We start from the raw sequence: 12,853 nt of genomic DNA, 5'->3' as shown, positions 1-12,853 counted from the left end.
GACCTGCAATCATGGCCTCATACTCGGCCTCATTGTTAGTCAGGTTTACAGTCCTAATGGATTGTCTAACTACATTACCCGATGGTGGCTTCAATACGATGCCAAGTCCGGGCCCCTTTTGCGTTGGAGGCACCGTCCGTAAAGAGGGTCCAAATTTTCGAGGAAGTCCCCGAGTTTAGCAAATATTCTCTTTCGACCTCGGGTATTAGGGCCGGCGTAAAGTCGGCCATGAAGTCTGCCAAAATTTGAGATTTGATGGCGGTCCGAGGCCGATATTCGATATCGTACCCGCTGATTTTTACGGCCCACTTGGCCAGTCGTCCCGAGAGTTCGGGTTTATGCATTATGTTCCTTAATGGGTAAGTAGTTACAACACATATAGGGTGGCATTGAAGTATGGTTTTAGCTTCCTAGTGGCGCTTAGCAAAGCGAGCGCCAATTTTTCTAGGTGTGGGTACCTAGTTTCGGCCTCGCCTAGAGTTCTGCTAACATAATAGATAGGAAATTGCATACCTTCTTCTTCCCGAACCGGGACTCCACTTACCGCTACTTTGGGTACTGCCATGTATAGGTACAGTTGTTCGTCTACCTTCGGAGTGTGAAGCAAAAGCGGGCTCGAGAGGTATCGTTTGAGTTCCTCCAAGGCTTGTTGACACTTCGGAGTCCATGAGAAGTTATTATTCTTTTTTAATAGTGAGAAGAGCTGATGGCTCTTGTCGGAGGACCTCGAGATGAATCGGCCTAAGGCGGCTATGCGACCGGTTAACCTTTGAACGGCTTTGACGTTGTCCACAACATTGATGTCTTCAATGGCCTTGATCTTATCGGGGTTAATCTCGATCCCTCGGTTGGATACCATGAATCCGAGAAATTTCCCGGACTCGACTCCAGACATGCATTTCTCCGGGTTCAGCTTCATGTTGTACTTGTTCAATATGTTGAAGGTTTCCTAAAAATGTTTTAAATGGTCCTTTGCTCGCAAGGACTTAACTAACATGTCGTCAATGTAAACTTTCATTGATTTCCCTATTTGTTCTTCGATCATCCGATTTACTAGGCGTTGGTAAGTGATGCGAGCATTTTTTAGTCCTAATGGCATTACGTTATAGTAGTAGGTACCGTACTTAGTGATGAATGACGTTTTTTCCTGGTCGCCCGGGTCCATCTGAATTTGGTTGTACCCGGAATAGGCGTCGAGAAAACTGAGGATCTCATGGCCGGCTGTCGCATCGATCATGCGATCGATGTGGGGCAAAGGGAAAGATTCCTTGGGGCATGCCTAATTCAAAAATCTTTATAGTCTATACACATCCTTAATTTATTCTCTTTTTAGGGACTACTACTATGTTTGCTAGCCAATTCAGGTACTTAACCTCCCGAATCGACCCTATATTAAGGAGTTTAGATACCTCGTCTTTGATGAATGCATGTTTGTCTTCGGACTGAGGTCTCCTTTTCTGTTTGACTGGATGAAACTTCGGGTCTAGGCTCAGCTTGTGAGTGGTTATTTCCGGAGGGAACCCTGTCATATCAAGGTAGGACCAAGCGAAACAATCAACTTAGCTATAAGAAATTGAATGAGTTTTTTCCTGAGTTCGGGACTTAACCCCCGTGCCCAGGTATACTTTATGATCGGGTAAGTGCTCGATCAGTACGACTTGTTCCAGCTACTCGACCATTAACTTGGTGGCATCAAAATCATTGGGGATTATGAAGGACTTGGGGACGTCGTAGTCGTCGTCTTCATCGGCAGCCGGTTTCTCCGGTTGGGTCAGAGCTGGCGTTGGTAATTGCTATTTGGCTTCGGCCTCGGCGATCGAACCTGGACCTTTTGTTGTAAGTGTGGATACCGGGATCACCTCTTCGATCGCGAACATTTCCTTCACAGTTGGTTGTTCCCCGTAGATTGTTTTAATCCATTGATGATAGGCTAGAATTACGTATTTTAGTCGCTTATTACACTCTAATTTACCGCACTTTAATTGAGTTTGAGCTTTAATCGCTAGTGTTCTTCTCTAATTGTGTTTTTTATGCCTTGTAGGAGTGATTCCAATCTATGTAGGCATTATGGAATGATTTCAAGTGATTTGGAGCTTTGAAGTCTGAGTAAAAGCCCAAGGAATTAATCCGGGATTGTGTTCGGGGATCAATGGATGATAGTTAAGAACGAAAAGGGGAATCGAGCGGGCATACGGCGCGTTGTCTAGTAAAATGCACATAATTTTTCACTCAGAACTCCGTTTGAGCTCCACAATATATCATTGGAAAGCTATTTGAAAGTGATACAACTTTCATGTTTTGTATTTTGCCAATTCCCAATACCGCTCCGCACAGCGTGCTGCAGCGTGCGCCGCGCCTTTGGAATTCTCTTGCAGTCTCTCAGAATCAGCTCTCTCAACTTCCCCATAAGCACACCGCACACTGCGGCACAGCGCGCGGCACGCCTGTACAAATTTTACAGAGCCAAGCCCTATTTCGTGCAGGAAAGGGTGTTTCGTCTGGGCCCGACCCTACTTGGTATAAAGACATATAAAAATGCTATTTTGAGGACTTTTGACACATCTTAGACCTAGGAAGAGAGCAGAGCCGCCGTGGAGGCCGGGTTTCATCTTTTCTTTCACCAAACTTAGTATTTTTTATGTCTCTTTGTATGATTTGTTGTTTGGCTACCATGTCTATGTGGAGCTAAACTTCACGTTCTAGGGTTGTGGTCTTTCGTGAATATTGTTATTCGGATATTGATTTTGATTTCTTAGTTTATCATATTGGTTTATTTATTCAATCCTGCGCTTAATTATTTGATTGCTTGAATTCATACTATCTACGAATCTAGAATTGAACTCGAAAGTGGGAATTCTAGATTGCATATAGGATTGAATAGAGCAAGTTCTTGAACTTGGGCATCTGGGAACGGATTCGCGGTTAGGATAGACATATACCTAATTGCCTTGCTTGGTTGATTTACATGAACTATAAATGCGTTCTTGTTAGTTCTAACTCCATAGGCATATAGGAGTTAGGTTAGCTTGAATAGGTGAGTAAGAACTCGACAGATTCTTATGAGCAATATTAACCCTGTTAGCCATTAAACTAGATAAATTAGTTAGTCAATTCAATTGAAGAATACAATAGGAATGTTAGATAGCCCATAACCCTAGATCGTTTTTATCACATTGATAATACAAAAATCTGCTCTTCCTCTGTTTATAGTTCATTAGTTATTTTCTTTTTAGTTTAATTACTTTAGCATCACTACTTTTGGGTTTAATCATTGTTTAGATAATTAGGATAGTCTAATTTAGTTAATAGTTAATCACAAGTCCTCGTGGGTTCGACATCCGACTTTTAGTCACTTTATTACTTGACGACCGCGCGCGTATACTTGCGTGTGCGTTTGGCCGCAACAAGTTTTTGGCGCTGTTGTCGGGGACTTAGAAATTAACTATTTTTCTAGATTAGACATTTAATTTTTTTTTATATATTCATTCTTTTTTGTTTTAGTTTAGTTGATAGTTTTTACATTAACATGGCATCTTGGAATGAAAATTATTCGAATGATGGTTATTCTTAGTTTGATGATCCTTGTCCATATTGTGGAGGACCCCACTGGTGGAAAAATTGTCAGAATGTTCCCGGGAGTGAGTTGTGCGCACAATCTCAATCCTTTGGGTGAAATATTTGTAATATGTGTGGTGGTCAAGATGGACACTGGGATGGTTGTCCTAATTCTTTTCATCCTTCTTTGAGCCCTTATTATGATCTTTCTAATAGTGTTTATGAGTTTGATAGGGGCAATGAAGTGCAGGATATGGAACCTGATGCATATATTAGGGATATTTTGAGGCAAGTAGCAGAGCAACAAGATGAACTCAAAAAAGATATGAACAGAATGAGGGCGACAATCACAAGAATGAAGGCCAATATGGAAGAATTGAATGAAGAGGGCGAGTACCAGCAAGAGGAAAATTTTGGAAAAAAAGGAGATTTTGAGCCAAACATGGTTAGTGGAACAAGCTGAAAAGTTAGAAATATATGAGGCTCAACGTGAGGAAATTACAGATGGGATACAAGACCTAATAGAAGGAAGAGCTAAACTGGGACAAGAGATCGAAAAATTTGGCACTGCTATTCACGACTTGGGAGCTCAATTGATTGCAAAGGTTGATGCGTCTAACGCCCAACAAAATAGTTCTTAGTTGTGTGAAACAGAAAAGGAGCTTATACGCCAAATTGAGGAGCTAAAAGTGGAGAGTTAATCATTCGACCATACTTTTATTGATGATGTCCATCTTGGCGGTGCCCGGATGAATGGAGTACCGGGAACTATGGGCCTCCTCTAAAATCAACTCTCGAAGTCCATCCACATTAGGCACACAAACTCGACCCTGCAGCCTCAAAACTCCGTCATCTCCAACTGTAACCTGCTTGGCACCTCCATGCCGCACTGTGTCCTTTAGGACGCACAAATGGGGATCATCATACTGCCGATCTCGAATGCGCTCCAATAATGAAGAACGAGCGACTGTGCAAGCTAACACGCGGCTGGGCTCAGAGACATCCAACCTCACGAACTGATTGGCCAAAGCCTGAACACCCAAAGCAAGCGGCCTCTCACTGATCGGAATATATGCAAGACTAGCCACACTGGCTGACTTTCTACACAAAGCATCGGCCACCATATTGGCCTTCCCCGGGTGATATAAGATGGTGATATCATAGTCTTTCAGTAGCTCCAACCACCTTCTCTGCCTCAAGTTTAGCTCCTTCTGCTTGAACAAGTATTGCAAACTCTTGTGATCCGTGAACACCTCACATGACACGCCATATAAATAGTGCCTCCAAACTTCAGCGCGTGAACAATGGCTGCTAACTCCAAATCATGGACTGGATAGTTCTTCTCATGAATCTTCAACTACCGCGAAGCATAAGCAATGACCTTGCCATCCTGAATCAACACCGCACCAAGTCCAATACGAGATGCGTCACAATAAACTGTATATGGCCCTGAACCTGTGGGCAAAACCAACATTGGCGTCGTAGTCAAAGCTGTCTTGAGCTTCTGAAATCTCGCCTCACACTCGCCCGACCACCTGAACTGGGCACCCTTCTGGGTCAACCTGGTCATCGGGGCTGCAATAGATGAAAACCCCTCCACAAACTGATGGTAATAGCCTGCCAAACCCAAGAAACTCCGGATCTCTGTAGCTTATGTGGGTCGAGGACAGTTCTTGACTGCCTCTATCTTCTTCGGATCCACCTGAATATCCTCTGCTGAAACAACGTGACCCAAGAATGCAACTGAACTCAACCAGAACTCACACTTAGAAAACTTAGCATACAACTGACTATCTCTCAAAGTCTGAAGAGCCACTCTTAGATGCTGCTCATGCTCCTCCCGGCTGCAGGAATAAATCAATATATCATCAATGAAGACTATCACGAATGAATCCAAGTAAGGCCTGAACACTCGGTTCATCAAATCCATGAAAGTTGCTGGGGCATTTGTGAATCCGAATGACATCACCAAGAACTCATAATGCCCGTACCGAGTGCGGAAAGCTGTCTTAGGGACATCGGATGCCCTAATCCTCAACTGATGGTAGCCCGATCTCAAGTCGATCTTAGAAAACACTTGGGCACCCTGAAGCAGGTCAAACAAATCATCAATCCTCGGCAATAGGTACTTAGTCTTGATTGTGACCCTGTTCAACTGCCGGTAATCTATACACATCCTCATCGATCCGTCCTTCTTCTTGACAAATGTCACTGGCGCACCCCATAGCGAGATACTGGGCCTAATGAACCCCTTATCAAGCAAGTCTTGCAACTGCTCCTTCAACTCTTTCAACTCAGGCGGAGCCATACGATATGGAGGGATAGAAATGGGCTGGGTGCCCGGAGCCAAATTAATGCAGAAGTCAATATCCCTGTCGGTTGGCATACTCAGCAGGTCTGAAGGGAATACCTCAGGAAACTCACGAACTACAGGCACAGAATCAATAGAAGGAACCTCGGCACTAGAATCACGAACATATGCCAAATAAGCCAAAACACCCCTTCTCGACCATACGCCGAGCCTTCATATATGAGATAACACTACGGGTAGAATGACCAGGAGTCCCGCTCCACTCAAGACGAGGTAGACCCGGCAAGGTTAAGGTCACAGTCTTGGCATGACAGTCCAAGATAGCGTGGTAAGGTGATAACAAGTCCCTCCCCAATATGACATCAAAATCAACCATATCCAAAAGTAACAAACCTACTCAAGTCTCAAGACCCCCAATCACAACTACAAAAGAATAATGAACACGATCTACCACAATAGAATCACCCACCGGTGTAGACACATAAACAGGAGCACTCAAAGAATCACTGTGATAACTACATCGGAAGCCTCAGCCTCGGCCTGGCTGGAAGAGCATAATATAGGGGCTGGGCCCCACCACTCTAAACTACATCTCTGGGACGGCCTGCTGCTGGCTGGCCTCCACCTCTAGCGGCCTAACCTTCACCTCTAATACCTCCACCTCCACCTCTAGCAGCCTGACCTCCACCTCTAATACCTCTACCTCCACCTCTGGTTGGCTGAGCGGGCTGATGAGTCCCCCAATGAACCTCCTCACTGTCCCTCTCTCTCTCAGAGGGAAGTATAAGAAGAGCATGACGGGCCAAATCAATAAACCTGGTCTCGTACTGAGTAACAGTCATAGAACCCTGCTGGAGACGCTCAAACTGCCTCCGATAGTTCTCCCTCTGAGTGATAGGAAGAAACTTCTCCAAGAATAGCTGAGAAAATTGATCCCAAGTCAGAGCTGGTGACCCAGCTGGCCTAGCCAAGCAATAATCTTTCCACCAAGTCTTGGCGGATCCAGACAGTCGAAAAGCAGCAAAGTCGACCCCATTGGTCTCCACTATCCCCATGTTCCTGAGAACCTCATGACAGTTGTCCAAATAATCCTAGGCATCCTCAGAAGATGTACAACCATAAGTAGTAGTGAAGAGCTTGGTAAAACCTATCCAACCTCCACGAAGCCTCCGAAGATGTAGTTGATCCATCACCGGTCTGTGCTGCTGCTCGGCCGAAGAAGCGGTACGTGACCTCGCCATCCGCGAAAGAACAAGAGTAGAGGGTTCAATTTTAGCAATGAGAGAACAAAATCGCACGATAGGAAAGAATAGATGTGAAGTTTTGCCTAACTCTGTAGCCTCTGGGGATAAATACAGACGTCTCCGTACCGATCCCTCAGACTCTACTAAGCTTGTCCGTGAATTGTAAGACCTAAGTAACCTAGAGCTCTGATACCAACTTGTCATGACCCGGATTTCCCACCCTCGGGAGTCGTGATGGCGCTTACTAGTGAAAGCTAGGCAAGCCAATTATTTCCACTATTTACCTCATTCTCATTTTTTCCCATTAACAGTTAAGAACCAACATTTAATAACCAACAGAATTAAATAAGCGGAAGACTGAATTGCAACGTTTTAATAATACTACCAATACCATTCCATAACAAATCTACCCAAGACTCGTGTCACAATTTCACAGACTGTCAAGGAGTACTACAAATAAAGGTCTGAAAAAAGAAAAAAAAAGTAATACAACACTGTCTCTGGAAGTACATGAAAGAAACAGGATAAAAGATAAAAGGAGACGCCAAGGCCTACGGACGCCTGCAGGGCTACCTCGGTTGCCTGATGAACTGGAAGCAGCAATCTCACTGCGGTCCGAAAGCTACAGTATCGGGATCTGCACAAAAGAGTGTAGAGTGTAGTATCAGCACAACCAACCCCATGTGCTGGTAAGTGCCTGGCCTAACCCCGACGAAGTAGTGATGAGGCTAGGACCAGACTACCAAATAAACCTGTGTAGTTAAATCGTGTACAACGCAAAATAAAGGCAAACTTTACGATTAAAGGTAGGAAGGGGAAACATGCTGCGGGGAAATATCAAGTAACAACGCAAATACAATAGATAAATGTAAAGAACACTATAAGTAAATTATCAGCAAGAAGCAGGAAATCGAAGACAAGTGCGCGGCATCACCCTTCGTGCTTTACACTCTCTCGCAACTATCATGCACGGCATCACCCTTCGTGCTTTAAACTCTCTCACAAATATCATGCACGGAATCACCCTTCGTGCTTTACACTCTTCCTCACCCAAGCAACAATCACAAAGCAATTTGGGTAAGGGAATCAATAACATCGCAATAAAATCAAGTAACCACAGAAAACCAGTAAATAACCTAAAGAACATCATAACTCAATTATCAACAAGAATCAGGAAAATCAAGGACAAGAGCACGACATCACCCTTCGTGCTTTTACTCCCGTCCTCACCATAAGATCAATATAATCGGTACGACATCACCCTTCGTACTTTTACCTCACATAATCATGGCACGGAATGATCCTTCGTGCATTATCACTCATATAAAGGCACAGAATGGTACATCGTGCAGCACGGCATCACCCTTCGTGCATTAACACTCTCTCACAAAATATCATGCACGGCATCACCCTTCGTGCTTTAACACTCTTCCTCACCCAAACAACAGTCACAACAATAAGGGCAAGGAATTAAATAGAATCACAATAAAATCACAATGAAAATCCCGGCAAGGGAACAATATCAAAAGCAACAACATCCCGGCAAGGGAGCAATATTAAAAGCAACAACATCCCGGCAAGGGAGACAATATCATAATCCTCTTCTCTTATTCACATTTACTTCACAACTCAACTTACAACTTGAGCCAACGCTCTACAATGCTCAATTACCAATGATACTTTCACAATTCGATTCACAACTTGAGCCAACGCTCTACAATGTTCAAATACCAATGATACTTTCACAAATCAATTCATAACTCGAGCCAACGCTCTTAAATGTTCAAATACCAATGATACTTTTACAAATCAATTCACAACTTAAGCCAACGCTCTTAAACGTTCAATTACCCAATTTACTTCCCTAAGCCTTGTTCAACAATAGGAATATCACATAAGGCATGAACAATACAAAACGGAGTCACATTAATCATAGTATAAGACTCACGGGCATGCTTGACACCAACGTATAGATACTCGTCACTATGCCTATACGTCGTACTCAACAATTAACACATAGCAAATAGGACACGACTCCTAATCCCTCAAGCTAAGGTTAAACCAAACACTTACCTCAAACTTCCACGTCCAACTCAAGCCTCAAACACCGCTTTTTCCTTTAGAATTCGCCTCCAAATTACTTGTATCTAGTCCAAATTAATTTAACAACATCAATAAATGCTAAAGAATTCATACCCAACACTTAATTATAGGTTTGCTATCATTTTCCCTACAAAGTCAAAAATCGACCCCGGGCCCGCTTGGTCAAAACACGAGGTTCAGACCAAAACCCGATCACCCATTCACCCACGAGCCCGAATATGCAATTAGTTTCGGAATCCGACCCCAAAACAAGGTCTAAATTCCAATTATTCAAAAAGCCCTAATCTACCAAAAACCCCAATTTCTACCATAAAGAATCATGATTTAGGCCTAGAAATCTAATGGGATTTAATGGAAATTGAAGAAAACAAGTCTAAGAACACATACCTATGGTTTTGTGGTGAAATCCCTCTTCAAAAGTTGTCCAAGTTCGAGTTTAAGTGAAAACGTTATGAAGTTTTGAAGAAATCCCGTTTTGCTACTGTTTTAAAGTAACTGGGCGGGGAACCTATGCGTTCGCACACAATTAGATGCGTTCGCATAGGGTAAGGGGGGCTGTGCATTGCGATCGCGGGGCAGGGAGTGCGATCGCATAGAGGAAAATAGGTTTCCCTTCCCCCAGGCCTAGTTAACTCAGTGCGATAGCGTGAGAAGCCTTGCGTTCGCATAGAACAAATGGTGACCCCCAGAATTTACTCTATGCGATCGCGGTAGTTACTATGCGATCGCATAGCACAATAAATCACTGTGCAGCAGAACAGAAAACCAGCAATCATTTCTAAGTGTAAAACATCCCGTGGCCTATCCGAAACTCACCAGAGCCCTCGGGGCTCTAAACCAAACATGCACGCAAGTCTAAAAATATCATACAGACTTGTTCGTGCGATCAAATCGCCTAAATAACATCTTAAACAACGAATTTAGCATAGAAATCTAAGAAAAATCTCAAAACTTTCAAAGTATCAAATTTCACAACTACGGGTCCGAATCACATCAAACGACTTCCGTTTCTTACCAAATTTCACAGACGCATCTTAAATGTCATATTGAACCTGTACCGGGCTCCGGAACCAAAATATGGGCCCAATACCATAAATTTTCAAATATAATCAAATTTCCAAAAACTCTTATATATACCAGAAAATAATTTTCTTTAAAAATTCATTTCTCGGGCTTGGGACCTCGGAATTCGATTCCGGGCATACGCCCAAGTCCCATATTTTCCTACGGACCCTCCGGGACCGTCATTCCACGGGTCCGGGTTCGTTTACCCAAAATGTTGACCAAAGTCAACTTAAATTCATTTTAAAAGCAAAATTTATTATTTTTCACAGATTATCACATAATGGCTTTCTGGATACACGCCCGGACTGTGCACACAAATTGAGGTGAGGCAAAAAGGAGGTTTTTAAGGCCTCGGAACACAGAATTTACTTTCAAAACAAGTGATGACCTTTTGGGTCATCACATCCTCCACCTTTAAAACAACCGTTCGTCCTCGAACAGACATAAGAAGGAAGTACTTGAGTCGGAGAAAAGATGGGGGTATCGGCTCCGCATATCGAACTCGGACTCCCAGGTCGATGCCTCAGCAGGCTGACCTCTCCACTGAATCCAAACAGAAGGGAAACTCTTCGATCTCAACTTACGAACCTGCCGGTCTAGAATAGCTACAGGCTCCTCCTCATAGGACAAGTCCTTGTCCAACTGGATAGTGCTGAAGTGTAACACGTGGGATGGATCGTCGTGATACTTCCGAAGCATGGACACGTGAAACACTGGATGCACGACTGATAAGCTCGACGGCAATGCAAGTCTGTAAGCCACCTCCCCCACTCGATCAAGAAGCTCAAACGGGCCAATGAACCTAGGGCTAAGCTTGCCCCTCGTACCGAATCTCATCACGCCCTTCATAGGCGACACCCGAAGCAACACCCGCTCACCGACCATGAATGCCAAATCACGAACCTTACGGTCGGCATAACTCTTTTGCCTGGACTGTGCTGTACGAAGCCTATCCTGAATGATCTTGACCTTGTCCAAGGCATCTTGTACTAGATCCGTACCCAACAACCGAGCCTCTCCCGGCTCAAACCATTCAATCGGCGGCCGACACCGCCTACCATATAAAACCTCATAAGGAGCCATCTGAATGCTCGAATAGTAACTATTGTTGTAAGCAAACTCCGCTAAAGGCAAAAACTTATCCCACGAGCCTCCAAAGTCAATAACACAAGCTCGGAGCATATCCTCCAAAATCTGAATAGTACGCTCTAACTGCCTGTCCGTCTGAGGATGAAATGCTGTGCTCAACTCAACCCGTGTGCCCAACGCGCGTTGAACTGCCCTCCAGAAATGTGAGGTAAACTGCGTACCTCGATCAGAAATGATAGACACGGGCACACCATGAAGGCGAACAATCTCCCGGATATAGATCTCAGCTAACCTCTCAGAAGAATAGGAGACTGCCACAGGAATGAAATGCGCTGACTTAGTCAGCCTATCAACAATAACCTACACTGCATCGAACTTCCTCTGAGTCCGTGGGAGTCCAACAACAAAATCCATAGTGATACGCTCCCACTTCCACTCAGGAATCTCAACCTTCTGGAACAAACCACCAGGTCTCTGATGCTCGTACTTTACCTGCTGACAATTCAAACACCGAGCCACATATGCAACAATATCCTTCTTCATCCTCCTCCACCAATAATGCTGCCGCAAATCCTGATACATCTTGGCGGCGCCCGGATGAATAGAGTACCGGTAACTATGGGCCTCCTCTAAAATCAACTCTCGAAGTTCATCAACATTAGGCACACAAACTCGACCCTGCAGCCTCAAAACTCCGTCATCTCCAACTATAACCTGCTTGGAACCTCTGTGCCGCACTGTGTCCTTTAGGACGCACAAATGGGGATCATCATACTGCCGATCTCGAATGCGCTCCAATAATGAAGAACGAGCGATTGTGCAAGCTAACACGCGGCAGGGCTCCGAGACATCCAACCTCAGGAACTGATTGGCCAAAGCCTGAACACACAAAGCGAGCGGCCTCTCACCGACCGGAATATATGCAAGACTACCCACACTGGCTGACTTTCTACTCAAAGCATCAGCCACCACATTGGCCTTCCCTGGGTGATATAAGATGGTGATATCATAGTCTTTCAGTAGCTCCAACCACCTTCTCTGCCTCAAGTTTCGCTCCTTCTGCTTGAACAAGTATTGCAAACTCTTGTGATCCGTGAACACCTCACACGACACGCCATATAAATAGTGCCTCCAAACTTCAGCGCGTGAACAGTGGCTGCTAACTCCAAATCATGGACTGGATAGTTCTTCTAATGAATCTTCAACTGCCGCGAAGCATAAGCAATGACCTTGCCATCCTGAATCAACACCGCACCAAGTCCAATACGAGATGCGTCACAATAAACTGTATATGTCCCTGAACATGTGGGCAAAACCAACATTGGCGCGGTAGTCAAAGCTGTCTTGAGCTTCTGAAAGCTCGCCTAACACTCATCCGACCACCTGAACTGGGCACCCGTCTGGGTCAACCTGGTCATCGGGGCTGCAATAGATGAAAACCCCTCCACAAACCGACAATAATAGCCTGCCAAACCCAAGAAACTCC

This window comes from Nicotiana attenuata, unplaced genomic scaffold (assembly GCF_001879085.1).
Source record: "Nicotiana attenuata strain UT unplaced genomic scaffold, NIATTr2, whole genome shotgun sequence".
NCBI lineage: Eukaryota > Viridiplantae > Streptophyta > Magnoliopsida > Solanales > Solanaceae > Nicotiana > Nicotiana attenuata.
Note: the sequence above shows the minus strand (reverse complement) of the source record.